The sequence below is a fragment of the Chionomys nivalis genome, chromosome 20 (genome assembly GCF_950005125.1).
Source record: "Chionomys nivalis chromosome 20, mChiNiv1.1, whole genome shotgun sequence".
Taxonomy (NCBI): domain Eukaryota; kingdom Metazoa; phylum Chordata; class Mammalia; order Rodentia; family Cricetidae; genus Chionomys; species Chionomys nivalis.
In genome coordinates this window covers 20,349,063-20,355,062 of record NC_080105.1, presented here as the reverse complement: position 1 = coordinate 20,355,062, position 6,000 = coordinate 20,349,063, and the positions used below count along the sequence as shown (strand labels likewise).

General features: G+C 35.3%; 1 pseudogene; it reads left to right on the top strand.

Annotated features, from left to right (window-relative positions):
- Positions 1-200: 200 nt before the first annotated feature.
- The window catches only part of LOC130863214 (SAP domain-containing ribonucleoprotein-like), a 51,881-nt pseudogene continuing 46,081 nt past the window's right edge, over positions 201-6,000 (top strand).

The following is a 6,000-nucleotide window of genomic DNA, read 5'->3' as shown; positions in this document are numbered from 1 at the left end:
GGTTCTAAGGTTTCTCAAAAGAGTTTCTCTATAATTTGAAAAATAAAAAGCCACATGGGCTTTACTATCTAATTTAGCCATTTACCTCTTTTGGAGTCTGGAAAATGAACCTAGGTGAGTAGATTTCAGGCACAAAAACCCAGGCACATGGCTTGCTCCAACAGGACCAACACATGGCACAGGCGGCTGACTCTGACGCCATGGCTCCAGCAACACAAGGCAAGAAACCCAAGCGCCAGCAGCATCCAACTGAAGATCAGCCCCCAGGTAACCGAGGGCATACACCTGCAGCAGCAACATGAAGTTGTGGCCACTGCTGCATCCACCAGCTACCAAGAGTCAAAGGGGACCAGGTGCTGTGAGGACACACTGGAACAGCCAGCTACAACCACTCTCTGCCATCCAGGCCCAAGGTCACACTGCTTGGACCACCCACCCAGTAGACTCGCTTATTTAACAACAGGGAAAAACTTTTAAATCCTCCCAGCATCAGGGCATTCGGATCCTTTGACAGTTGACATAGTGTGGGAACCCCTCACTGGCTAGACACTATCAGAACCTCTTACAGCGACTGTTGCTAGGCACTCAGTAAACACTGCATATTAGTCCTTCATTGGCTGGGTATTATCAGGACTTCGGACAGAGCCAGGCAGACTTCCAGGTTTGCTTCTTTAGGCTTTGTAGGCCTTAACTTCCTACACTTGCAAACACACACTTAATTTCTCTTATTGATGATAACCACAGCCATTAGAGTGGATGGTATACTGGTATCTAGTGATTTTAATCTGTATTTCTGTACTTAACCATTCATATATTGGTAAAATGTCTGTGTTAATATATCTGTTTTTTGAAGATGTATTATTTTGTTGTTTTTCTGGAGTCCTTTTTTGTCTAAAACAAAAGCTTCATCTTAAGCTTTAAAAACATTTTACTCGTAGAAAAATAATTTACATCAAAGTCACATGAACTAAATAACTCCTGTCAAAGTTATTGTTTATCAATAAGCTTTGAAGACTAAGTAATTAAACAAATTATGGAAATGTTATTTACTCCTTTAGAGATTCTGTCAATCATAATTTAATATGTTATAGCATGTAAGTAACATTCAACCATAATTTAAATTATAATTTATACTCAGTCTTGGAAAGAACAGCTTTATTTCTACATCCTCTAGACTTTTTAAAGGTCATTATGTGTCTGTAATTCTCTGTTCTTTTAGATCAGGAATGTAAGATCTTCCTGGAAATTTCCAAGCTTCCTCTTTCCTGGACTTAAATTTTCACAGCTATGCTCACAGTAGCCCCTCCGGAACACTGAGAGGGTGATGGTTGGAAGACAGCTTGCTCTCTGCCCTGAATTATTCACTTACCAACACTTTCAAAGAGACACATGCAAGCAAGATTTCATTTCCTTCAAAAAATTCTACTTTCTCTGTTTTTCCCCCTTCAATACAACATCTTTCTGCCTCATTTATTAGTACAAAACATTGAACTGCAGTTAATGCTAATTTTACTTTAAAATACAGAGAAGCACCTACCTCCATGGCACAATAAAGTAGAATCCATTAGATGTGAAAATAACTCAATTGTCTCTTTTTATTATATTGTATAAATACAGTAAAAAAAAAAGGCTTTACCTAATTTGTGAACTTACTCCTTGATCTTTTGCAGGTCTTCAGTAGTACCTCCTCTCAAATAGTCTATATCAGGTCTCAGATTCCTTCTCTGTTATCAAAAACTTAGTACTACAATTACAGCCCTACTTTACTACGTTGTTCATTTTTCATCTCTCAGACTGATTTCATCATCACCCATTGATATGCTAATATGTCTTGCTTTAACATGTTTTTAAAGTGTATGTGCTTTTCCTGATTTAACATCATTCTCCTAATCAAATATTCACTTAATATAAGAAACAGAGATAGCAGCATATATATGTATTCTCCTTCAGTTAGTTATGATCCTTTTGTTCATCTCAGTTGTTGTAATTAACTATTGATAACATCTTGCAAGCCCTACAAAACTATTATTAGCTTGTTACCTTTCGCTTAGAACCATGCCTTCTTTTATCATGACCCAAGGCATCGGAAATTAAGACAGAATGAATTATTTTCTGGCCTCACTAACTCTAAATATTAAGCATTATTAAACAGACTATAAAATCTTAGCCTCATAATTCCCCCAAATGAAGCTAGACAGACTATTTAAGCATCCTCTGTCACCATCTGCACCCCTCCGCCCAGCTATGCTTCTTAAAATAAAATGCTACAGAGACACCCATGATTTCTCTGTCTCTTCACAGCAGTGTCCACATTCACTGGTCTTCAAGTTTGGTAATGTGTGACTACTAAATAGTCTCTCATTTTCCTCTGTTGACATGCTTAAATTATTAGTTATCACGTTTGGTTATTGTTCTGAGTGTCTATTAGAAGCTTATTCAATTATAAAAAATAGAAACATGAAAATTCAAAACTCCAAGTTTCTTGAGCCTGGATTAATATTGTTCATTTTAGTTAGTATTGAATACAAAATTTAATTGAAATAGCATAATCCATTTTTAATGCCCTAAATCTTTTACAGCTAAAGAAAACTTTTTCCCCAAAGTGTATTTTGAGTCATGCTAACATTGTTCAAAGGCTTTTAATAATTTCCCTTTGAAGACTGTTCTTAAAACAAAAGTCTTTCAGGAGAGCTACAAAATGTCTCATTATATTAAGGTTATACAGCCCCTTTTTAATGTCTAATATCATGGGTTTTTCTTCTCTCCTTATCTTATCTCTTCATCTTTTCAGTTCCTACCCCAATATAATTCATGGCATCCAAATGAGCCCCGTAATTATAAAGGCTGAAATCTCTGCTGTAATTATGGATTGTTGAGTAAGAAATGAAGAGAATCACCTTGGAAAGAAGGTGAATGTTTGTTAGAGAAGAAAAATGGAATATAAGAGGGCACAGCTTCTTAGTTTAACTCTATTGTACATGTACACATTGGTGATAAAGTACTCCAAAGATTACCACTGTCTAGGGGATCTATTCTACCCAAGTGTTATGCATTTACAATAGAAAGCCGTCTAGGATGAGCAAGGTTAAAAGTGCTTCATTCAGAGAGTAAAAGGCTGTATTCTTAATTTGAATTTTATCTTTTTTTTTCAAGGCAGGAGGAGAAAATAATCGGAAATAGTTCATAAAATAAAGTACCAATGAAACTTCTTGAAGAAGATCATGTATAAATTAACCAGTTTGAGTTTATGGAGACAGAAGTCCTATGTAGTTTTATGCATGTTAATAACAGAATGAAGGAATTTAACACAGCATTTTCCTCACTCACTAAGATGAATGACCTTCAGGGTAGTATGGCCAATAAGTCTCGATTTTGTTTCAGTAACTACTCTGTGGCAGTATGCACTTGGCACTATACACTTCAAGGGATACAAAGCTTTTCATATTGCTATTACTTCAATGTATATGACTGAGTCGCCTTTTGTATAAAAACCACACTTCCATTTAAAATGAATGCACCTCGATCTGATAGAAATTTTCAGAATTGTATTAGAGTAAATTTGACTTCTTTATAAAATAATATAATTAATACCATGCCACTTAATAACAACCTCTGAAATATAATAAATGCATTAAAGATTTAAAACAAGTTTATAAGTATTTTATAAAATTTCCCTACAAATTAATTCATTCTATTTGTAAGTATATATATGTATATATATATGTATATATGTATATATATGTATATATATGTATATATGTATATATGTATATATGTATATATATGTATATATATGTATATATATGTATATATATGTATATATATGTGTATATATGTATATATATGTATATATATATTCGGTCAGTTGGCTGAAATATGACATGTTTTAATGAAGATAATTATGATTTTTTTCATTAGTAAGCCACCCAGATGTCAGTGGTTTGATGAAAAGTAATCTAATTTTGCCTTCATATAGTGCTGCATCTAGATTCTTTGGGCAAAGGTGGATGTTGGTTATTCTGTGATTCCGAAGACAGACTTTTCATTTTCTAGCTCTGGCTGCCATTCCCCTATATCCTTGAAATTCACTCCATCTATTGACAGAATAAAGACAAATGGAAAAAACCAAACTCTCCTTTTAAAAAAACGAACTAAGAAAATAAACCACGATTCTTCTAGTTAAGGTTTAAATTATCTACATTCCATTCACAAAACCAGATGCATGTCTGTACCCACTTCATTTCAGGGAGAAACCAGGAAGAGAAGCGACTCTGTAGCCACCTCAAGATAAAATCCCCTACTGTAGAATACAAAACACAGTTTTTTCTTCTCAGGAGTAACAGTAATGTCCATCAAACTCTTAATGCCATGTTTATTTCCACATCATTTCCAAATAAATAATATGTAAATAGCATTTAATTATAGTCTGTATTTAAATATTTACCCAATATGAACATTTTGCCTTGCAGATGTTTAATTGCAGTTCATTAATTGCTTACTGTGATATGATGGAGAGTACTCTCAAGAGCAATATCGTGATATAGTAGAACTATTTGCCTCCATTATAATGCAACATCAGTCTTATGAGTATTTGCCACCCCTCCCACTATGCTGTTATGACCTAGCATCTTTAAAGAGCACACAGGTTCCCAGCCTCATCAACTCAAGGATAAACACCCACATTCTCATTCAAAATATTTTGTTTGCCTTAATAATCATATGCATTACTTTTAATCTTTATCAAATTAATGAAAATTGTAGCAATAACAAAAGCTTATATTTCTTATTGTTTTTCTCATTCTTTTCATTAGCAAGTTTAATTAACTATAAATCTTTACTCTTTCTCAGTGTTTGCAAATACAATCTGTTTTACTGATTTTGTTAGTCTGTATAAAACAAAAGCTAAATTAAGCTAAATTTTAAAAGCCTGTGTTACAGGTCTCTCTTATATGTCTACAATTCAGGCTGTGAAAGGAAGAGAATGATCGTAAATTAGAGGTCATAGCGAGTTCCTCTCAGCCTTGGCCTATAGAGTTGGTGCTGTCCATCGTGGTTTTAACTAATAGTCATATTGTCAGTCTTCCTTCTACATGCTTACCTGTTTAGGTTTGCTCATTTTAAGAAAGGAACCAAAGAGTAAATTAAGTTTCTCCCGAACTTCAAGGAATAATTTGCACTCTAAATTAAAGAATGTAAGTCTATCAGTTGAAGAGAAGGAAGGAAGATTATATGAGCAAAGGTGTCAAGATCATGATGGAGAAACTCACAGAGACAGCTTACCAGAGCTACTTTGGATTGAGAGTGAGGAACTTGTCTAGGACCAAACTAGGCCCTCTGAATGTGGATGACAGTTGAGTGGTTTGGGCAGTCTTTGGTGCCACTGGTAGTAGAACCAGAATTTATCCCCAGTGAATGTACTGGCTTTTTAGAGCCCATTCCCTAAGAGGAATACCTTGTTTAGTCCCGATACAGAGGAAAAAGTCTAGGTTCTCCTTCAACTTGGTATGTCAGACTTTGTAGACTACACCATGGAAGGATTTACCCTTCCTGAAGAATGGATGGGAGGGGTTTAGTAGGGGGAGTGGAAGGAGGGAAGGGAGGGGTAGGTAACTGTGTTATGTAAAATGAAAAAAAAATAAACTTTTAAATTAATACTTTTTAAAAGATTGTAAATCTGTTTTGGGGAAGTAACAGTCATTTCCAGTCAGCCTTCTTCAGAGAGGATTCTTTTGCAGCAGAAAGTAGTTGATAAAGAAACACATAGCTGGCTGAAATGCTGAGAATAAGAGGTGGTGGAATAGCGGGCCCTAAAAGGATCATCTCTTTGTTGCAGAGGATGAGTCTGCATGAATATGAAAGCCAAACGATGGGGCAATGTGCAGCAAAAAGATGTCTTCTGGATACAACACAGCCCTTCTCCTCATGAAACCACTGTAGCTGTGGTTACCTGTGCAAGATGTACACTACCTGGAAGTAGCAGCATTTCTTCATGGAGAGGGG